At 35.0% G+C, this 24,986-nt stretch overlaps 1 long non-coding RNA gene across 1 annotated transcript in view; it reads left to right on the forward strand.

Annotated features, from left to right (window-relative positions):
- The first annotated feature begins 177 nt into the window (after window positions 1-177).
- The window catches only part of LOC149086732 (uncharacterized), a 41,261-nt gene continuing 16,452 nt past the window's right edge, over window positions 178-24,986 (forward strand). The window contains exon 1 of the long non-coding RNA XR_016192514.1: window positions 178-263. This is a non-coding gene — a long non-coding RNA (uncharacterized LOC149086732). The remainder of the gene's footprint in view (window positions 264-24,986) is intronic.

Raw genomic sequence — 24,986 nt, forward strand, 5'->3', positions numbered from 1 at the left:
CGAGGCTCCGCCTACGGCAATAAATTAGCATATCACGTGGCGGCGACGCTCCAATCGCACCGCGCGTCTCTGACCCTGAGCGCCGACGTCAAATTGATCGATGTGGTCCGTCCCAGCTATCCAAGATGGCCGTGTGCGCGCGTGAGATGTGTGTATCGACGTACCTGTTTATGAACTATTTCAGCTGTTTATTAGATCTTTATCCCCCTACCTTAAACGTATGGGATGCCAAAATGATTTAGAAGAAGGTCACCAGAAAAAAAGTAAGTTTATTTGTCCATCGCTGTTTGCGATTTCTTTCGGTCTCTCTTTTTTTGCTCGCAAAGTTCTCTTTTGAAGTTTGGTGATCGGCGAACTACTTTTTTGTTGTCAAAAGGCCTCCCGGCGCATGCGATCTCGGATCTATTAACAGGTTGGCCATAAATTTCTTTCACTTAAAGAGTTAAATTCTCTTTCCTCTCTCCGTACACGTTGTTGACATGCTTCGAACATCATGTCCTCTCACAAATGAACATTTTTCATAACGTGAATGAATAAAATGCCAGTGCTCTTAATAGAAGAGTAGGTAATTGATCCACATCAATTTCCTTCGCAAAACAAAAGTTTTCAGCTCTAAATATTCTATATCAAAATTTTTTTCCTGAAAATTTCTTGAAAAACCGTTAATTTAAATTAGTATTTTTTATGATATTACAATATGTCTTGTTGAACTGTTATCTAGTAATTCCAGGGCACTTTAAAAGAAAAATTGTTGAAGAGGTTAAATGAAAGTTAATAACTTATTTATAAGATTATTTTTACGAATAATTAATTATTATTTAAGAATAAATTATTTTTGCTTATATTCATTGGAAACTTGTGTTCATTTTTTTAAGACAATAAAAAAAAAACCTCTCGAAAACATACTGAGAATCTAAATGAAATTAGTGAATATCTCACAAATTTTTTAACACCAGTTACTAAAGATGGATGTTCTTAAGTGGAAATGATTATCAATATAGCAATATAAATTCATTCATCGTTGAAAAAAATCATTTGTTATTCAAGATGTGTTTTTTTCGTAGCTCTGATAGAAATCGTAAAACGATGAAATTGTTGTACGAACTTTGATTCCTGAACACAATCAGTTGTAGGTTCGTCCTCTACTAATGAATACGAGTCCCTTTAGAATAGTTATTTTCTCTTAATGCACAACCCCGATATCTCCATTGATCAATGTTGTTTACATTTTTTTCCTGCTTCCTTATTAAGATCATGACTTATTCAACATTAGATAAGTACCGGCGAATTAATTCATAATTACTAGATAATCTTCGATACACCATCCTCATTAGTAAATATTGCTCTATTTTAAATACTGACGAGAATAAATCTCACATTATCCTTGGAAAATTATTCAGCTGGTTCTGTTCAGAACTTAGAATGATATCCTAAATGAAGAAGGCTGAATCACGACTGTTGTCAATCTTGCAGATTCATCCTCCATTAATAAATACAGAAAGTCAATTTGAATAGCACTGCCGATTTCACCAATGACCAGTGTCTACATTTTCATTTTTTTTTCTTGTTGCCAAAATTTGTATCATGACTAATTCAACATTGGACAAGTACCGACAAGTTCATAATTGTAAGATAATCTTTGACACACCATCGAAATGGATCATACATAATCATCATTAGTAAATTTCTAGCATAAACACTAATGAGAGTATATTTACTCACACACAGTATTCTTCATAGATCAGCTGCATCTTTTCGGGATTTATAATGGTATCGTAGATAAAGGTGGAATCTCTGTCATAACTAATTCAGTATCTGATCTAATTTATTATAACTTATTCGCTGAGTCTATTTGAGAACGAATAAATTTAAAATACTCACGATTTCAGACTGTTAATGCATCCACGTCAAAATAAAATAATATAATTCAATTATTGGGTCTCGAGGAGGAGAAAAAACGGAATTGACTCTCATCACACAAGACATCAATTGAACTAATTACTTGGGAATCAACCTCGAAGAAAGAACTGATTATTTTCGTTTCCAGATACGAAACTTTTCCGACCTTTCGCTAAGAGAAAACTATTTTTCTTTTCTTTTTATTCTTAATCCTTCGAGAGAGATGGAGAAAGGAGAAAAAAAAAAAAATTCTGTTGGAAAGTTTCTTCTCGAACTTGGAAGCAATTGGTTTTCCAGTAACGTAAACGAATAGGAGACCGTGATAAGAATGAAGACCAGTGGTCGAACGGTCAGCTGTTTATACTCTGTGCTTGTCTTCCCTTTCCCAACAGATTTGCCACGGCGAGAAATGAGCTGTGAAATTAGTTTGGGAATTCTATTGGAAAACGTTGGACACAAAACTGGCGAATGTCGATGGGCAGCAACTGACATCGGTCAGCATGAGCTAAAACAGTTGTTACAGACAAACGGGGGTCCCTTCGCTAAATGTGATTTGCTGCCCACAGGTCGCGCGACTTCCATTTTACAATATGGAATAAATGCCGTTCGCTTATATATTACCAAGACCCAGGGTAGTCGATTAAACAATCCAAATCTTTTCAATACTCCGAACTAGCAATATCTTAACTATTGTATATAAATTTCACAAATGGAATTTCTTTTATATGAAGTAGATCTACCTTCCGGAATTTGTTGTATATAATCCACAGATGCGAATTCCGCTAATTTGAGAAAATAACTATCATCGTTTAATCCCCACGGGAAAAGTTATTCATCAATAATGAAATCTTAAGGCATAAAAATGGTTTGTCACATTTTTGTAGAAAGAAATGTCGATTTTTCCCATGAGATATCTATAAACCATCTATAAATATTAAATGAATATTATACTATGAATATTATATTTATATGTACAGTATTTAATTTGTTAAATATTTAATTTTATTCCAACTTCTGAGCAGTGAAAAGCTGCTGATGTGACGCGTAATTCGCAATTAGAAACCCCTATGTTTTTATAACGTGTAATCCACGATAATAGACGCAGGAAGGCACGGTGATTGAATTTAACGTAGGTAGTGCTATATTCATTTCCATATATTTTCCTATAAATAATGCGTGCCATTCCCAACAAAAAATACCATTGTCACATTTTTTTGCTTTGCTTACTCATTTATAAAATAATATAATAAATATAATGATAATTCTTTTTTTTTCCATAAAGAAAAGATAAAGTGATGAAATATTCATTAATCGGACTTTTAAAATCAATTTAACATTATATTTACCTCTATCCATTCAGAAAACATGTATGAATATGTAGGCCTACCAAGCAGTTATAGATAAAGATAACTATAGAGCTTTTATAGACTGTTCGAATATATTAGATATTACAAAAAAATTACGAATTTACGGACCTGGGAGGAAGATGAGACAAGTAAGGTGTGATAAAATATACGCATCAATAGTTATTACATAGATATGGATGAGGACCGAGCTTCGGCATCGGACCGATTTCCATTTGCAGATTTGCAGCTCATTATAGACGAAGTCTGAAAATGCCTACGTATGATATTATGTACACAAAAATGCATCTCTTTCTCTCTCTCTCTCATACATCGATGCAGACAACATATCAGATTGTATATTCATACACAACACATTACAATGAATCTAATGAATATATATACATATATATATATATAAGAAGAGACCACAAGAATAAGTCTTACTAAACGGGAAAAAGTTACAAGTGGGATATATATATATATATATATATAGTTGTGTTATATAGCTCTTATAACGTTTTTCAAAATACCCTCATGAAAAAACGTTGCAAGCGGGAAAACGCTTTAAACGGGAAATTTCTATGAGAAATAGTTTAGAGTTGGAACCACGAAAGTTGTGCTAAGCGGGAAAACGTTCTAAGGGAGAGCGTTATAAGCGGGATCGACTATATATGTAAGCGGGGAGGGTCCACGGTATATTATGTAGATCGCACATAAGTGAAAAGTAGACCATATTTTAAATAAATTTATTACGAATTTTGGTGTGAATGGTAATTTGATTTAATAACGTAATGTTTCACATAGGCTACATTATATTGGCTGTAATTAGCTAAGGCATACATTGAGGCTGAATTTTTTCCCCTTCAAAAAATCAATATTGTTAGGGCTCTTTGATTCGATTTGAAAATGCATGAAAAAAAAAGTTAAATAGATGATCTTAAATTACAAAAGATATTCATTTAAATTTATCCAAAATGTCATTTGAATGAATGTGTTACTGGCCATTTCATAAATATTTTACCTATCTCACGAAAATAAAGGAAAAAATTTAAAAGAATTATGGGATATGAAAAAAACTCTCGATTTGATATTCATCTTCTTTACATGCTTTTTTTTAATGGTTTTGAAATCATCTGCTTTGATTTAATAAAAATATTAATCAATCCGATTTTATAAGATTTTCACACCCATATATATATATACAGGTATCATATGAGTTTACAGTTCCCTCGCCCCTCCGATTTGGCCGTATCCCTGCCTGATTTTAACCAGAGTCCAGAGGAAGTTTACACCTAAGACGGGTTAACCATTGCGATCTATCTTTAAATGGAATGTGCGGAGGATAATAATAAGTTTTACGATTCCGTAACAAAATGTGTAACGTTCAAATAAAAAAGGGAAGAAAATTGTTTGAAAAAATACTGTATTAATGAAATAACCCTCACTAAAACGGTGAGTATTCCCTATGTTTTTGTGAATTAGGCTACTTGAGTGATCATACGCCTACTGTACGAGTGTATATTGATGTACCCATTTTCAATGAAACGCCTCGAAAACGCCATCCGAGTGCTATATCGTAAATCAGGTATCTTCAATCTGGTGCTCGCCAGCACCACAGTACTTCCCGAAGCACCCATAGTGCTCGTGACAGATTTCGTGCTCGCGAGCACTTGATTATTGATTAACCTCTCCTAATATTAAACAACTTGTACAGATCACATTGAAGTATTAAAATCATCCCGATTTCAAGCATGTGTGTGGTTAAACTTGCCTCAAGGGTGCTCTTCTTTTGATGGTGGATGCAGGAAGTGCTCGTGACTAGAAAAAGGTTGAAGACCTCTGTCGTAAATGATGAAGTTATCCACACACACACAAAAAAGTCTTTTTTTTTTTCCTGTTTTCATAGTGCAACTTACACCACACCGAAAGTGGTCAAACTGTAGAACAATTACCAGACATTGCGTTCTTTGATTATCAACATCCGGAATCTCTTCTGAACGCTATTGCACTTTCTACAGTGATCATCTCCAATGCTCGATTCAACTGAATCTTAAAGACTCGCCCCCCCCCCCGCCCTCATAGTTACAAGATTAATAAAAATCCAACCCTTCTTCGAGGTTCTTTAGAAAGCTGTCTTTGGGAACCAATTTCATAATGGTATAAGATGCTTTGAGAAGAAACACACACACACACTCACGTAGGTACGTGGGAGACGTCACCCCCCACAATCCTCTCGTCCTTACATAAACATTGGAGGTACAGGAAGGATAGCAAAAGGATGGGTGGCAAGAGAAGGCAAGTAAACTGTTTGCAAAGCGGTAACGTAAACATTGTGCAGCTGTTGCGAAGTGTATAAAGATTCACCTTCGACGTGATTCTATGTCGCAGTTTACTCTGGGATATCGCGGAAGAGCTATACACAGAGAGCGAAGAGATAGGGCAAGTCATAGGAAAGAGAGAGAGAGAGAGAGAACTTCAATGGATATAGGAGAATATATGCGGGGGAGAGAGAGCGAGAGAGAGAGAGAGCAAAATACTAGACGTGGTGGGGAGCAAAAGCATCCCTTGGCATTGACTGATGAGCTGCGCTCAATTAATCGGTAGACACGAAACTTGCATTTTCGGTAGACCTACTTGGAGTCATCCATCAAGGCTTCAGTTTCCTTCCTTCCTGACTGGCTGGTTGGTGGTAGTGGTGGTGCCGTTGCTGCCGAGGCTGGGGCTCACCCACCACTGCCTGTTCATATATACATGTATGTGTGTACGTAGGTGCCCTCACCTTTCTCAGTCGGCCACCAGCAGTCATCCCCCCCCCCAAACTATTCTCTCAAAGCAACGTATTCCCGTTGTCTTCTCTTGTTCAGAATACACACACACACATACTATAAACTGAAGAGAGAGAGAGAGAGAGAGAGAGAGAGTTAGTTCGGCACCATCTCTCATACAAGATCCAAAGGCTCGGTTTAGGATGGAATGTGCTTCCAGTATATAGACGCGCACACACGTATTCTCGCGCACGAAGATAGGCACGAACACGGACTGAAACAAACTCCAATAACACTTGCCTACTGTATGATATATGCGCTTCGTCCACTGGTCAGACGTTTTGAACAGAACTGCTGGATCCCCGTCGTTGTGTTATTGAATTGAACTGGAATTCCACACACCACACACAATACGTCTCGTTTGTTCGCGGATTCTCTGCAATGGGGTTCGATGTTAATAGCTGCATCTCTCTCTCTCTCTCCGTCTCTTTCTATGTTGCATTCAATCGAAAAGTCATGTTCAGTGATAGAGCATTTGATCTCCATGTAGGTTTTAGAGCGAAGTTATGAAGGATATCATCACATGTAATAAAAACTGATTGGCGTGAATTCGGAATCGCTATAATAATTTAACCAATCAGGAATGGATAAAATTGAATTTCACGAAAGTATACCAAATCTGCAAGATTAAATAGCCTACTCAGCGAATAAGAAACAGTGCACATATTTTCAGCCAATCAAGGTCCATTAAGGCAATGTTTCTCAAAGTGTGCGTCGCGGCTCCTGGGGGGGGGGAGGGATGGGCGTTGAATTGTCAAGGGCGTCACGGGAAACTGCGGACATTGATGAGTAGGTCTGTAGCAGAGAATGCGCTTGCTCATGCTTTCAATCGGTTCTTTTATGAATGCATAATATTTACCAAACTATTCTGGCAAGCCGCAGATGGACGATGACCAGGGAAGCCTCTGATGACAAAAATTTGAGAACCACTGCCCTAAAGGGAAAAGGGGAGACTGGCCAGAAAGACCGGGGTTATCAACCTTACATATTTTTCTAATTTTTTTCACAGTAGGCCTACTACAGAGGACGTTTAATTTTTTTTACTGGGTTTAATGTTTATCTTGCCCACCAGAAATCGTAGCCAAGGGGCCTGCTGAAAGGCCGGAGGTACTGTGGGCGCTCGAACACCCGCGGAAGTTTGTAGAACGGGTCCAAGCACCCACAAAATTGATTCAGAAATTCGAAATTTCTTACATGAAACTCAAGACGGGCACACATAAATTCGAAACACTATCGACGTCCCTGGTTCAAAGATATCGGGGAGGGGGGGGGGGGGGATCACGAGATTGCAGTCATAAAAAAGTTTTACATTAAGTTTTTTATTTTCTCATTAATCGCTTCAAACAACGTCATGCTAAGAAATTCATATTTACAAAAAAATGCGGAGAATATCCTATCTTATCATTTTCATAAATTATGTTAATTTAATAATACTTTTACGTGTGCATAAGTTATTTATCGTTTTAAAAGCAATACATAATATAAACATAGGCCTACATTTCAGAAATTTTCTCTTCCATATTTTAATAACAGAATCTGAAAATTACTTTGGAAGTGGAACTAGAGATTTTCATTAGTGAGTAGGTGAATAGAATCGTCCCCAACGATGTTAGTCCTCCTTTTTTATTTATACTATGGCGATATTATCATAATTATAATAAAATATTACAGTAAAACCTTCCTTTTGCTTCCACCGGTGGGACAAAAAAAAATCGTCCGTGAAAAGAGGGGTGACCATGATCATACCTGAGAGGGTTGTTAATAAAGAATTGTAAAAACAAAATGTAATTAATTTTTATAAAAGAGGGGTGGCCGTTATGAGGGATTTTACTGTATTTATTATAAAGTGCTTGGATATGCAGTTTATTATTGACATTGTGTTCTACGAATAGATTATAAAATTTAAAAATTCGGGTATCATTGTTTGAGTAGGTAGGCCTACTAAACGAAAAAAATCGTCAGGGCATTACGTATCGTTCCCCTCATGCCAGAAGAGCGTATTTACAATGGGGGAGGAGAGCTTAGCGGGATATAGCTCAGGGCGGTAAGTTCAGAGGGGTGACAAATTTGAAGAATGTATGGGCAAGAAAATTAGTCGAATGAGAAAACAAAAAACAGCAGCAAAATTTTTATAGGTAACATCCGGCAAAAACCACAAATCCGCCTCTGCCTAGGGAGCGAAGGACTAAATCAGTGAGTGACCAAGAAAGTGTGCAAGCATGTGAGTGGCCAAATCTAGAGATTCGGGGGGGGGGGTGATCAGGGAATGTATAAGCATAGGAGTGACCAAAAGTGCATAAGCATAGGAGGGACCAAAAGAGTGTATAAGCATAGGAATGACCAAAAGAGTGTATAAGCATAGGAGTGACCAAAAGAGTGTATAAGCATAGGAGTGACCAAAAGAGTGTATAAGCATAGGAGTGACCAAAAGAGTGTATAAGCATAGGAGTGACAGAAGGAGTGACCTAGAGTGTGTGCAAGCATGCGAATAATCAAAAGAGTGACCAAAAGAGTGTATAAGCATAGGTGTGATAAAAGGAGTGACCTAGAGTGTGTGCAAGCATGCGAATAATCAAAAGAGTGACATTACAGTACGACCAAATCAATGAGTGACCAAAATAGTGACTTGGAGAGTGCATGAGATGAGAGAGACCGAAAGAGTAACCTAGAAAGTGTGGACGCATGGGAGTGACCCAGAGAGCGAATAAAGAGGTGAGTGAGTGACCAAAGAGTGATTAAAAAATTTCCCCAAGAAAGTGTTCAATCTTGGATGTGACCAAAAAAGTGATTTGGAGACAGAGGCGTATTTACACAGGAAATGGGGCTAAACGGGTCTATAATCTAGGGCTGTAAATTTGAAGAATGAGTGGTCAAAAAAAAATTAGAATAGAAACGGGGGAAAAAGCGGTAAAACCATAAATATGTCTCTGCCAGAAGGACGAATGTGCAACATCCTTGGGGGGGGGGGGGAATAAAAGTGGGAAATGACGTTAGAATGTTTACGCTTTATCCACGTTACTCTATGGAAGTTATTTTCCCCCTAAAACATTTTGCGGTATGTGTTTCAATAGGGATACTCATTCGCGTTTCAGGCGAAACTTACATACCAAAATAATGTATCCACCAGCTGATTAAAAGAAAGGAAAAATTTGCACATTCGTGCTTCTGGAATGCGGGGACGACGTCCAAAACTGTCATATCAGGGACGGCTAAAATAATTTTCCCTCCATCAGCATATTCAAAGACAATTATGATGAGCTAAGAGGGTGTTTGCGAAGGCAGTGTAACCAATCATTTAAGAGCTAGTTTGGTTTTATTCATGTATAATTGCAGAAACATTTGCTTGTTTTATTACTCTATATGACAGTTTTTTTTAAGTTTTAGCCCCTTTAGCCTAAAAAAAGTAGCTTATCTTAGTCCTAGCTTTACAGTGATCTTTATTAGTTTTCGAAATTTCTCTAATCCGATATGAGTTCAGCCCATTTCATTCATTTCATATAAGGAATGTTCTACCGTGTGGCCTACCTCTCTCAAATTTATTAAATTTTAAAGCTATTAATTAGAACCAATAATAAAATAATTACTACTTTCATCGTCATATATGTGTTATGGTAAATATGATAAATTCAGTACTTATACATAATAACCGGTATTTATGCATAATCACCAAGAACTCTGGTAAGTTTGATAAATTTTCTTATATTTATCGCTTTTTCCGGCGATTATGCATAAGCCTACCAAAACGACATTGGAAAATTTGATAAATTACCGTATATTAAACATTTTAACCGGTGATTAGGCATAATACCCAAACGTCGCGCCGTTAGTAAGCATGATAAATCGTACTATATGCATGATAATTCTTACATGTATTTTATCATTACATCGGGGTACGATCGTAAAATTTGTTATCATTCTGTCGGGGTCCGACTGTATATTTATCACACACACACACTAAACGCAAGTGTAACTTTTTCACATTTATCAAATTCACCAATTACACTAGGGTATTATATCACAGATAAAGAGGCACTTGGTTATTATGGATAATCTGCGGTAAAAAATATTTTTTTAGTATTTGTCAAATTTACCGACGTCGCTTGAGTATTATGCATATACGTCAAAGTGAGAAATTTATCAAACATACCAAGACGATTGGTAAGTATGTATAATAACCAGTTATTATGTATAATGTGCAATTTATCGCATTTTTACTGTAACGTATGCACCTTAATCGAAGTTTCGTTGAGCATATCATGTGAAAATGCATCAACCAAGAAAGTTCTTATCGATAACCCGATGCTCTCATCCTAGACCAGAGGTTTTACTAGTCACGTGTACTGCCTATACCCATCATCAAAAGAAGAGCACCCTTGCGGCAAGTTAGACATAACAATGCATGAAATCAAGGTGATTTCAATCTTTCAATGCAATTTGTACAACATATTTACGTGAAACATTGATCAAGTGCTCACGAGCACCAAATCGGGCACGAGCATTGAGCACTCTGGATGATTAGGGGGAGCACCGTGGTGCTCGCGAGCAACGGGTTGAAGATGCCTGTCCTAGATATTATTACTGATATAATACCAATTACTGATGTCAATGGTAATAAATTCACCAATTAATCTGTCATTGAAATTCAGGAGAAACAAAATCACGCATATTATTATGCCAAAAATACCTATAAACTAAGTTTTTAGTAACTCCTTCGAACACGATTCACGGTAGGCTTAGCAAGGAAAAAAAAAAGGGGGGGGGGAGATTTTTTTTAAAATAAACTTAGAAAGGACTGGAATTTTTTTTTTTCCAGGTTTTTGTGTGATAAAAAAAACGAAAAAAAAGGAAACTATCAGGAGGAAAAATCTCGTTGTAAGGGGGAAAAAATTTTCATGGCACCAATCCTTTCTCTATTTTTTTGGTATTCACAAGCCTTTCGGGGTTTTTCCGATTTCCCCCCGTTTTTTTTTTTCCCCTTTGATGCCGGATTTCGCGCTATACTCCCGCTTTGAGTTTTGCGAGGGTAGGGTAGGTGGGAGCCAATGCTGCGGTCTTGCTTATGATAATCTTATTTTCCCGTCCTTCTCTCTGTTCTTCCTCTGAACACCATGCTGCTTTTACCCTCCGTCTATCTCTCTCTCTCTCACTCTTAAACCCTCCCATGCTTTCGCTACGATTTCTAACTTCTCTCTCTGTATAGCTCCTTCTCTCCTCCTTTTCGGAGAGATTCCGCGAGCGACACTAGCTAAAGCGTAGCTTCAGAGAGAATAGAGTTCGTAAAAAGGATGTGGAGGGCTTTTGTATAAAGTAACTTCCGAGTATATTGAGGTAACGCGTCGTGCTAATAACATTTTTATATCGTACAGAAATACAGTCGAATCCCGTTTTAACGAATACAGTTATAGTGGAAATTTCGTTTTAACGAACATTTTTCTAATCCCCCGGATAAGTTTTCATAGGAACAATGCAAAAAAGCTGGAATTCCTTCATAACGAAATTTCGTTTTAACGAAGTGATTTCTCCGGTCTCTTAGAGTTCGTTATAACGGGATTCAACTGTAGTACAGTCGATCCCGCTTACAACGTTTAAATAAAAAAGGCACCGTCATGAAATTCTCATTCTAGATTTCCCGTTTGGTGAGTATGCATAATAACCAATTTATTGCATTTACATATGCACCTTAATCGAAGTTTCGATGAGCATATCATGTGAAAATGCATTAACTAAGAAAGTTATTATCCTCTTGAACTAGGCGATCACTAAAACTGATGTAAATAATAAATTCTTCAATTAATCTGATTTTAATTTTCGTGGTTCCAGCTATAAGACGTTATGAGCGGGTAACGATTTAAACGGTAAATTTAGAATGAGGATTAATAGTTGGAACCAGGAAAATGAAACGTACTAAGTGGGAAAATGTTTTAAATGGGAACGTTATACGGTGAATCGATTGTATATCATGTAGAAAAACAAAATTGTATTGCATCTAACTTCGCGATAGTCTCCATGTAACTTCTGTGATAAGACAGTGTGCCATAACTAGGCTGAGGCAACCGGAGCACTGCCCCAGGGCTCTGAACCAAATAGGAGATCCCAAAAATTTACACTTACTTTGCATAATATTTTCAACTAGGGCCCGAAGGAGAAGTCTGTACCGGGGCCCCAAAAAGACACCTCTTCTATGGACCTTTTCTGTTGGGGAGAGAGTGATTGGTTAGGCAATCTGGAAGGGAGAGGGTGCCTTTATTAATATTTTAAAGAATACGATTTTTAAAGCCACATACGCTATTGCCAGTGCTCATCATATAGAATTTAATGAGAAAAGTAGAAAAAAATCTCTCTCTCTCTCTCTGATTTTCAATTATGACGAAACCAATATGGCTGCACGGTCATGATTTTATTTTTTATCTTTCACTTTCAGATTACGTCAGACATATTGCGTTTTCCTATAGTTGACTTTATCCCGATTTTGACAAAAAATAATTTTTTCTTTGTTGGCACATACATACACACACACTTTTACATTATACATACATGAACCTTATTCCTTCATAGGCCCTCAGGGACAGCCCGTAAAGCTGGAAGTTTACCCTTAAGGGCAAGGAATTAGCGGAAACCTTGAATTCTGGTCTGAATTTTGCGACAAAATTATTATTCGATAGACACAGATCGTCGTTAAAGTCGGTTAATACGATTCTACCAGATGAATTTGCATTCGATGGAATGGAGATTGTTGTAAATATGGATGAGTGATGATTTCTAGCTAACTGGAATTTCCGAAACGATAACAAAATCTCTTAAACTAAAGTACATGATTCACGGTAAGCTTAGCAAATCGGAAAATAAAGAGGGATGTTTGTAAATAAAATTTAGAAGGAAATTTTTTTCTTGAACGTTGTCAACGTCGAAACGTCCAATAACTAATTTGTATGCTCAAGATCAAGATTTCATATCGATCTCACATATCCAGTCCTTGTGCTTATTTTTGTGTTAATCTCAACCCCCCCCCTCCATTTTCCTTGATTTAACGAATCAGGATGTCGATTTTATCTGATTCCTTAAAACGGCGTTCGACTGTGTCTGTTTCCGTTTGATAATCTCAATGCGAAGTGTGACGTTCTTCCACTTGAAAGCCATTCGACTAATGTTATTATTTGTTGACTCATAGACATTATTGGTGTTGGACAATTTTTTGAAAATTTTCAACGTATGACAACGCCTGACAAATCTTTAAAGCAACCTATCATCATCGGCCTGTAATATAGGACCATACGAAATCCGCCGGGCCAGGGAAATTTACTCATATACGAAATTTATTCCTGATTAGTTTAACTGTTGTCGAAATATTGGAGCGTTCCACAAAAACGTGGCAATTTTGAACGTATATTCTTAGAGAGATAAATAAATTATAAACACACACAATAAGATACGTAGCTTTATTTATTTTATCATCGATACCATACCAAAAAAAAATTCAATATTCAAACAGCATTAAATAACAAATACGTAAATATAATATTAAATGTAATAATAAGTAAATATAATAAGAATATAAAAAATACAAATACAAAAAGCCCTCCAACAGGCAGAGTGCCTAACGAGGTGGCTGAAAGAAATAATATATATCATATTATATTTAAATATAACAATAATAAATACCAGACGATAAATTTATCAAAATCTAATTAGTATTAAATGGTATAAAAGTGTATTTCACGTAAGTTTTGTATTGAGAACGTAAAATATTGCTACTGAACATAGGCGCGCGCAAAATTTTCACGAGGGGACGAGGGTTAATTTTTTCTTATCCCTGCAAAATAACACTATAATATTGCTTGATGGGGAGGGGGGTTAGAACCCCCTTCCTGCGTACGCCAATTCTACCGAACACCTAACTCATGTCTCACAGTGAGAAAGATAAAAAAACAAATTTCAATTATGAAAATTTAACAATAGTTGGTTCTTTTTTTTGCCAACATTAATCTAACACGATTTTTATTAATACTGATTTTCCAATGATTTTCTAGCAAACAGGAGTTTTCTATTAATGCAAAACAAACTATGGATTTCAAAAAGTGCACAGCAATCAGTAGTTTTTCAAAAATCCGAATAAAATAATAACGTTTTTCAACTATATCATGGCCAGTAATAATTTTTTTAAGAATGCGCTAACCAACGCTCATGGTATATTTGTGTGTGTGTGTGTGTGTAATAATTCAAGCACTAATATATTCATTAAAAACAGGTATTTTTATTTTCTTTTATCTTATTAAAATGGACCAGGCCTTGTATAAAAACTTGTTCTGTAAAGGTAACTTAATTAATTATAAATTATTAATATATGAACGTTATATAAATATTTCAACGGGGAAAAATATACTGGTTGAAATATAGTGTGGTATCTCTGAGAAAATGAAAGTTTTGTGTCCCTCAAACGCTTAAAACAATATATTTACACAAAATATTGTAAAACGGTCTGAATAATACGAACGAACTTTTTTGTCCCGTCGGTGTCCACAAAAAAGGGGGGTTTCGTTGTATTATTAAAATTTCAATACAGTAAGAATATACGAATGACTTTTTTTAATACGAACATGGGTGCCGGAATTTTTGGGCGGAACCCCTCCCCCAATGATTATGCAATGCAACGCACCCTTTCCCCTCTTGCGCATGTGTTCGAGTCCCGTATAAACGGGACAGCTGACACAACTTTCAGTCCCCACCCCTAAAGTTTTCATCATGTCGGCGCCTCAGAATACGACCATGGCAAATAAGAGATCAAGAGAAAAATAAAAAATGAGCATTTAAAAAATCAATTATAGTTCCTGTTTGACCACAGAAGGAATTTGATATATTTTTACGACCAAATTTTCGTCATCATATTTGTCTCTTGAGTATTGATTGTTGTAAAAGATACTTCTTTATAAAAAAAACAATTTTATCAATTATATAGCCCCTTAACGAAAACCCCCCGAATCACTAGAAAACGGGGAGAAAATAAACCGGAAAGAATTTTTTTCCTCATCTGAAAGAAGCGAAAAAACCGTACATGCATAAAAAATGCGCGGGGGATTTTGGAGGGGTATGAGCAGTTGAAGAGCTAATCCTCCTCCTGTATTATGCTTGAACATCGGCTAATCTAATTATGAAATGTGGAACTAAAGCGATTTTTAACGCTATCATGCTTGTAATAGGATGCTTTTTTTGATAAGTTCATTTCCCCGTAGATTTCTCTTCTTTTATGACATCGATATCTTATTTTTACGTATAGAATTGTGACTGCAGAAATCTATAAATATAGGGAAATTGGGTTTTTTGATAATTGTTGTTTGATGAGCTTTATTTTTGGAAAGAGATTTAGTAGTATTTAAAAAAAAATAAACCATAAAAATTAGTTTTTAATTCGAAGTGTGATTGATATTTTGAGTAGAATTTAATTCCTTTTATAGTTATGTGTTCTATTCTTTATGTTATTTTATTCTGTTATTTATAAACAAATAAAATGTTGCTCGGAAAAGTTGAATAGTTGTTTTTATTCAATTTTATTTTATTTTTATTTTTTGCGATTTCCATATATCTCTGAACACGTAAAATTTCAGCAGCTACCCACAAGGAATGAACTACTTCTAGATAAAAACTATTGCCCTTTTCTTTTATCTCGATTAAAAACAATTTTAAAAATTACTCGATAAAAATTATATTTAATTAACTATAAATATATGCATAAATATATTTAAATAAATGTAATTAATTTATAATATGGTGTATAATTTATGATAAATATATTTCATTAAATAGATAATTAATTTAGGTAAAAGTTATATTCAATAATTATAGATATTGCTAGAATGAGAATTACTTTTTAAAAAGTACATTGTACTGTTTTTTGTTTACATTGTACTATTTAAAGAATTGAGAAAATAAAGTGGTATAATGAGTTTTTTTTTGACCACGTAGACCTACAGTCAAGTCGTAATAAGTCGAACTCCCATAACTCGAATATCTATTCAGCTCGAAACCGCAGAACTTTTTCCGTATTTTAGTGTTAAAATTTTCTCTTGACTCGAAGTTTTTTCCCTTTAAGTCGAAGTTTTCAGGAATGAGGGAAATTTAAAAATAGTATTTAGAATTATATAAAATTTAGCATTTAGCAATTTGTGTGTGTGCTTCATTGATAATTACCGATGAACTAATTTACTTTTATTCAAAATATTCATTCAGAATAACGATTATAATCATTATAATTTATTACCGTCTGCATCATGCATGTTTGCTCCATTTATGTAGCAAATATGCTGGGAAGCAAAACCTGTTAAGCGCTAACGAATAAATATGTGTTAATGTTGTCCTATCAACCAATCCTTTTATCGATTTTTGAAAACAGCATGATTTTAATACATGATTGTAATAACCTTGAATCAATATATATAAAAAAAACAAACTTGAAACGCTTCAAATAAATATCAAACTTCACAAAAAAAAAAACAATAAGTTCTGGAGATATTTCCCAACTTTATAATAATAATTATTATTATTACCAGTTGCATTGTCATTCAGCAAACATGTCAAGGATATGTTTATTATAGTTGATAAAATTGAAAAAAAAAGGATAAATGTGTTTACAATATTTTTTTTTCGTATATTCACTATAATTTTGTCAGTTTTCCTTTTCTCTAGTTCTCTAGTGGGAAATCCCGTATCGTACATGAATTGTATTTTAATCATGTAGCTTACATAAGGAACTTTACTGCGTAAATGCATGCTGTCTAAAATTATCCTGGTTCATTTTTGTTAGTAAATATCCCTGGTTAACGAAAAAAATTAAATTATCATCGAAAAAAATGTATCAGCACATCCATCCTCAGAAAAAAAGTTGTTGTTACGTAATTTATTAGACGAAATACTACTTGTAATTCATAAATAATCATTTTTCCTTACACGTGTCATCAGTGGCAAAAGACAGGACTAACTTTTGGTGTTCGAACCGCATTCATCTCGTATCCACGAAATACATACGCATAATGAATAGAAGATAAAGAAAAATGGATTTCCTAACTATCTACATTGCGCAAATATTCTTTCTTACAAAAAAAACCAAACATAATATACCACGCATACAAATTACAAACACCAAAAAAAAAAAAAAAAAAGATGATTCAAAGCAGGTAATATAAATAAAGCAATAAAGATGCTAACCTCAGACCTATTAAAACTGTGAAAAGTAAATGACAACCACCCAATAATTGAAGCAAAAAAAATAATAATAATAAAAAAGAAAAAATTAAAATTTATGAATTTTTAAAAAATTGTGAGATTGCAGATTATCGAAAAAATTGAATTGTCGTAGAAAAATATGTATCAGTGTATCATCAGGAGAATAGTAGTAATTACGTAATCTATTAGATGCAATTAAAAAATTTATTTTTTGCAATTAAAATAAATACCGGTTGCCATTGGTAAATGATCATTTTACGTACACGTATTATCAGTGCTCTCATTAATAGAGTGACACACACAGTTGTAGTATTAGAACTACAACTACTTAACCGTACTCACATCTCGAGAATAATACTTTGAGGAATTTCTAATGAATTGGTTACATACCTGAAACGTATTGTGTGTTTATATGTGCTTGACTCGAACGCACTTATATTATTAGGGTTATACTATGAAATAAGTATATACCGGTACTGCTATCTCCCTTCTATACTTCGAAGTGTTAGTAAATCCTTGAATTTCCATGTTACGTAAATATCGTGTTGAAGGTCTGCTTGCTCTCTTCGGGAAGACTTTTTCAAATGGGTAAAAAAATTAATTAAAAAGAAAATATATTGTTCGAGCAACATTAATCTCATATCCACGAAATACATATGCAAATTTGGAAAATGGATGTCCTATCTTTATTACATAACATAAACATTGTCTCTTGACGAAAACCGAACATACTAAGCATACAAATTACATGCGTTAGAAAATTAAAAAAATATATAATAATAAAATGATTCAAAACAGGTAATAATAATAACGATGCTGACCTCAGATAATATGACCTGTAATCTACAACACCTGCGATAAGTAAATGACGGCCATCCAATAAACGAAGCAAGAAAAAAAAATCATTTTCATAAATATTCGTTCGTAAAAGTTTATCGATTAACATCGAAAATAAATATCTAAGAAAAGAAGAGAAGGAAAAAAATACATTTTTTTTTTCGAAACAAAAATCCCATCAACTGGATAGGTATGTATTTCAATAAAAAGTTATTTTAAAAAAGAGAAAAACTTATAATATCAGAAAGGAGAAGAAAAATATGGTTAGTATATATTCGCGTATTCTCGAAGAACTTAGAAGGCTTCCTACAAAACTTACACGAAAATTGGTTTTTTGTTTCTCCTCCGTCTTCTCCCACGACTTCTTGCTTGGGGTTTTTCTATTTGCTCGAAGAGAAATTGCTTTGTCATTTTAGGTCATCATTTAGTATAAAAGGTCGGGGCCTTACAAGGCCATCTGTCGCCAATCTCTCTTCTTAGCTCCATCAATTATCGCATGCATTTTGAGCTCGAGATTCTTATTATTTTTCTTACTTCTTTTCTCTCCTTCTCTTATATTTTCAGATTTAACGTCTTCATTTTTAGAAAAACGAAATTTTCACCGAAATATCTGGAAATGACAGCTATTCTTTTGATTTTTTTTTCTCTTCTTCTTTTATTTTCTTTTGCTTTCTTTTAAAAAAAAAAAAAGGAAAAATAAATTAGGGGGAAACCACAACAAAAGAAGCAGAAGAATTTTTTTTTTTTAATACTCTTGATTTTTCTTTCTATGTGTATTTATATATAAGTTATTATATATATATATATTTTTTTTTTGTTTTAGTTTAAAATCACTTTCGATACGTTTAATCAAAAAATCATCAGCCTGTGAGAAAAGAAGAAAATGTATTGTGTAAAGGTTTATAAGCTATGTTGAAAAATATTAAGGTTTGTGAAATCCTAATCGGATCAGTCAACGATAAACAATCTGCCTGATGTTTTAAAATTACTTTAAAACTGTTCTATTTGAATTTAGTTTGATTTTGGTGTGTATCCCAATTTTATATGATTAATATGAGTGGTGTAAACCTCAAATATCCGATAGGGGCTTACGCCGGGTTCATTTTTTGAGGGGGACAAAACGTATCTCTTCCAAAGACATCTCGATTTACTAACCTTCAAAGGTATTTTGAATTATTAGAAATTGATTAGCATACGGAGCACGGGGGTATTTTATTTAGATATATTGCAATTTTTTTTTTTGCGAAAATATTTAGAATTTTTTTAATTTTTGATAATCTTGTGGGGGGGATATGGGCTCCATGGCGGGAACAGTCAAATTAATTTTTTGTGCGTTTTTTAAGATACGTGCTATCTGAGGGGTCAAGTAATGTCAAAAAGAAATAATGCAAGTAATTTGAGAGCCAATTTTGTTAATTAGTGTAAGTTTTTACGAATGAAACTTGTGAAGTTCAATCGTTTTTGGTGCTTTATTGGTTTCAAATACCCTTATTTTAGTCCCCTCTACAGCTATGAGATTTTCACTCATATCCACGTACAGTGGAAGGGCGAAGTGGGCGACCGTCCTCTCCGTTCAACAAAAAAATGTGTAATATTTTCCATGCGCATGAAGGTGGAAATGGATATTCCTCCCCCCCCCCTCCCCTTTACTACACGAACCCTGGGTCATTCGCCCCCTTCCCGTACGAGAAGTCTGTATCCGCTTATGGTTTGTTTTTGACAAAGCAGGTTCTTTTGCAATGTTTCCCAAAATGACATGAAAATTCAAGCATTTACCACTTTCACTTCAAAGTATGGAAGGCACAGATGGCTGCAAAAAGCAGAACATGAAACAAGCTCAACCCTGACAACATAAATACGTTAGGACTTGACATTCTTGGCATGACGTATTTTAGGCATGGCATCCGTATTTCTTTTATCCCTTTACTTTCAGCTACCCTAGTTGAGCAATTTGCCTGTTGCTTGGCCTTTATATTTCGTGGAGTTTGGGTCAGGATCACAATCAACTTGAAATCCTTGGAATACAGAAATCCCAACTGTCTAAAATTTTGACTGCTTGAAATCTATCCATCTAATTCCTAATAAGTTGATAGCCCGAGATTCCACACTTTTCATTCAAGTTTCCATTGAGGAATTTCTCGAATACCTTCGTCATTTGCGCATTTGGATCTTTTTTACGAATTGCGCTGTTATAATTTTGGCTTGTCGGAAGTTCAGGGTTGACGGAATATCGGCTTGTCGAGATCCATAATGGCATGGATCATGGGCAGTGTATTAGGCTATGCACTCTTAATTATTTTCGAGATAATATGATTTTATATTTGATTTCTGTATTTTATTTTTATTCGACATCCATGATTTTTATGAGCATCTTTTTTCAGTCACTTCGTTGGGCAATTCGTCTGTTGTGGTATTTGCGTTTGCGCAAAATTCCTCGAAAGACTGGTTATATTTTTGGAGATGATGATTAAAAGGAAGAAAATTCATCTCTGCATCCACGGGTACACGAACCCCCTCTCTGCCTTCACATGTCCCCGTGAATTTTCTTCCTTGTAATCAATATCTAATAAAAAATAACTCGTCTTTCGAGGAATCTTGCATTAACAAGCGAAGAGGATATTTCTATATACATATATTTGAATTTGTATTTGCACTTATTTGTATACATAAACTCAGAACACACATTCCGGCATGTACCGATTCGTTAGAAATTCTGCAAAGGAATGTGTGCGTGACGTGCATATATGGTTAAGTACTGGGATAATAGCGTTTCCCAAAGTGGACGGTATCACCCCCTGGGAGTCGATGAAATGATCGAAGGTGGGTGGTAGATGCTGTTGGTTGGCTTAAATTGAGAGGTGATGAAAGAACGAATTTTTGAAATAGAAAGGTTCTGAGGAAAATTTTGTAGATCGTTCTTCTTTGCATGATGTTTAAAGTCAATGAAACATAGTTGGTATCTCAATTAACTTCATTAGTTGCTGTTCCTAATTGATGAAAAACATTACTCATACTTTTCCTAGTATAAATTCAAGGACTTTTTTTTTGAGCTAATTATAAGTCAGCATTTTTGTGTGTGTGTGAGACATATTTTGAAATATATCAGTTCAAGAAACAAGGTTGTCGCAAGTCAATGAAGGAAATGAAAACCCTTATACGCAGGGCCTGTTATGGGAAAGTAATAATGAACGATAATAATTAGTTTTTCCAGTCAAGCAAACAAGCAGCTCTTCGACAGAAACGTAACTTTTAATTATCGCTGGCTTGGAATTTTCTATTAATGATGTTTTCCTTAAGGGGGGGGGGAATTCACGTGAGAATAGTTCATTCGTCTTGTGAATAACGTTATTATTAGGTAAGGGTTGTAATGAAGAACTAAAGTGAAAAGACGAATCTCTCTCTTCTCTATTCTTTCACCTACCAGCGAGAGAATCGGGCTAGTTACCCAGCTACAGGACTCTAAAAACAAAGACAGACCAACGGATGCTACACTGTGTAGATCACTACAGGATTCCAACAAAAGAATGTCCCTCATCCACATATCAGACATAGAGAAGAGTATCATTCGTTGCTACTACTACACCCTCCCTCTCTGGCATGTAACAAAAGAGAAGAAGGTCATCTCACTTTGGACAGAATGCCTTGTACATGGAATTATCCCATTATCCAGTCTAATGGGATATCTCATGGGAGAAGTCCTCCTCCTTGTTTGTCTTTGTGTCTGAGCTCGCGATCCTTGAAAGGAGAATTATCTTCGTTGAGAATCTCAGAGAAAGAGAGAAGAGATGAGGAAGAGAGAGAAAAGGAGTGCCCCTTGGAAAATGAATTATGAAACGGCGACGACGACGTCGACGACGCTTGAGAAAAGATATCATGATGGGGCGTAACTACCACGAGGAAAACCTTCATCTTACCAAAGCTATATACGTAGTGAATTTTTTTTTTTATTATTCTCTCATCTGTAGAGCTTCACCTCTACTAAAAGAGGCTGGTAAAGTTTCACTAGACGCTCTGTTGTTGTCGCAACCAACGTAGAAAAAAAAAGAGGGTTAGTCCGTCGTTTAGGAGAAAAATTTATCACTCGGGAAAATTTACTAAGATCAAAACACGTCATCACATACTCATACGGAATTGCTTCATAGGGAAGTGACCTCCTTCTTGTCAGAACGTTAGACAGTCGAGTTATAAACTCATGTTCGAGCAAACTCATGTTGTACGCCAACTGGACGAGTTTTAATCACGTTGTACTTGAACAAGTTTTCCCCATATCTGTCTCCATATTTAATCATATGGATCAATTTTGATTGCCATTCGTTGTGGCACTAGAATGTGTGTAACATCAAATAGAGTCAGATTTAAATTTTAGATTCAGCAGACACATACGAGGTGCAGTCGATGCCCGTGATAATGACCGTGCGTTATTGCGATCGCTTGAACATGAATTTTTCTAATCATCCCATGTTAATTTTCATTCAATACGAACTGTCTCGAATTATATGCTCAGCGAATGTCTCTGTAACCGTTGAATTAAAAAGCATATTTTCAATTACGAAAGGTTTTCAAATGACGTGAGGTTACTCAAAATGTCTCTAATTTCCCAAAGAATCGTATGCAGAAGGAAAATATAAAAATTAACTTTTTTTACGGGGATCTTTAAGCTAAAACTTCTAATTAGTGAAATGTAAATATGGCTATCAGAAATAATTTGCAAAAAAATTCATGTTCTTAAATGCAATATTAACGGAGATATTTGACTTCAGTATCTATCGCCAATGACTGAGGGTGTGGTAAATTAATTGTAGAATGTAAATTTAATTTAAAGTTGAAAGAGTTCTGTAATTGCCAAAATTATTGTCAAAAAATGTAATTGCCAAAATAAATTAATTGTCAAGAAAATTGTTAAAAAATGCAAATGCTATTTATTCTGAATAAAAAAGTAAAGCGTTGAGTTCATTCTATTTGTGTACATTCCCTGAGAATGGTATCTTTTGAACCAATGAAAATTTACCAACACTGTCATAAGTTTCCAAAACACAGTGATCTTATATAGTTAATATCTCTAGATAAATATTGCATTTAAAAATATGAATTTTTTCGCAAATGACTTTTTAGTGTGAGATAGGTATGCATTTCAAAAAATGGAACTTTTGGCTCACGGGGACACTGTATAAAGCATTAATTCCTTTATTTTCTTATGTATACTCCCCCTCAAACAAATTTTGAGATTTTAGGTAAGTGCGCGTAATTTGGAAACATTTTGTAACGGAAGTTAAAAAATATTTTCTAAAGGTCAAGAAATATTTAGTGAAGGAGTATACTATGTATACAAGAGGTTGCGGAGGTATCTGCTGTACAATCAATTTGACACAGCCACAACAATAATGACATTCAATCCAAATTCAACGTCCGAACTCTAGCTCAGTTCCACTTCTTTTCTCCAAAGAAATGTACAAAATTGGCGTTTTTCGTTTGAAAAAATTGTGTCTGATCTTGATATTCGACAATTTATTTGATTGGTGCTTTCATATAACTAATTATTTCAATAATTATTTTGTAACCTGTAGCATTTTCTTTACAACTGCTTACATTACAAAAGAAAAAAAAATCATTCAACTTTTTTCCGCGCACTATTAGATTTCTCTTAAGAAAAAAACTAATTCTTCTTTTCAAAGTTCGGCATATATAGTGACCTTCTAATATAACGTCCGAGGGGCCGTTATAACGAACATCGGCTATATTTCCAATCAGATTCTTCATTTTATTTTACTTAACTAAATTTAAGTAATGCAATTTTCCCATGTATTTATCTCTCCTCCGTTTTAATTTAAGAAGAACGGGAGGGAAAATATAAAAGTGAGAAAAATAAGTTGAAAGTTCTTGAGTGTAGATCCATGGGAATACAAACATGATATTTGGTTACTTCGGTGCACGTGCGCATCCAGTGGAACATAAAAGAATGAGATAAAAATAGGATGCTCCTTTTTTTTTATATTTTCGAATCTTTTCACAGAAATGCTAAAGAGCTCTGGCTTGTCGCAGTAAAAAGCTAACGAACCTTCTAACTTCCTGACGTATTGTGACAGAGCACCGGAGATGAGTGTCCTGGGACCGATACGCTGGAGGGTTCAAACACCCTCCCACGTCCTTTTCTTACTTGCCCCATTGTCAAGTTCAACTCTTTCATTTCAAAGTTTCAACGAAAATGAGTGATGTACGAGTACGTATACATTGGGAAATGTTTTCTTCAACTCAAGAAAAGAGTATACAGAAATTCACTTAAGGCTGTGAGTTTGAATTCTGTCACATGTACCATGTAAAGTCGTAAAACCTTATATTCTCCATAACGTATGATTCAATTTTAAACATTTTATAAATTAGGCCTGATACAGGCTAGTCTACCCAGAGAAAACTATAAATTACTACAGTGGATCGCGCTTATAACGCGTTTTTCAAAACACCACCGTGAAGAACTTCGTAAGTGTAAAAAAAAACGCTTTTCAATAGTTCTGAGTGTAATCGGCATAGGAAAAAAAATTGAGACCACGAAAATGAGTCGTACGAGCGGGAAAACGTTCCCAACGGGAGCATCATAAGTGGGACCTTATGTATTTATTTTTCCGAATATGTTTAGTTCTAAAATTAACATTTGTAAAAATCTCTGTTTACGGTCATCTTTCTTTTACGGCCAAGTAATAGTTTCCCTCGTATACTAAAAGTATGCATTTCAAACCCCCTGATTAACGGTCAACTCCCCTTTATGGACGATTTTGTTCGCCATGTGTGTCCCCAATGGAGGGGGAGGGTTTCTACTCTATTTGCATGCTTTGATTGTATATTAGGCAGAGAAAAAACTAGATGGTGGGGG

The sequence above is a fragment of the Pholcus phalangioides genome, unplaced genomic scaffold (assembly GCF_987345545.1).
Source record: "Pholcus phalangioides strain wild (caught in Gottingen) unplaced genomic scaffold, Ppha-v1.0 ptg000004l_1, whole genome shotgun sequence".
NCBI lineage: Eukaryota > Metazoa > Arthropoda > Arachnida > Araneae > Pholcidae > Pholcus > Pholcus phalangioides.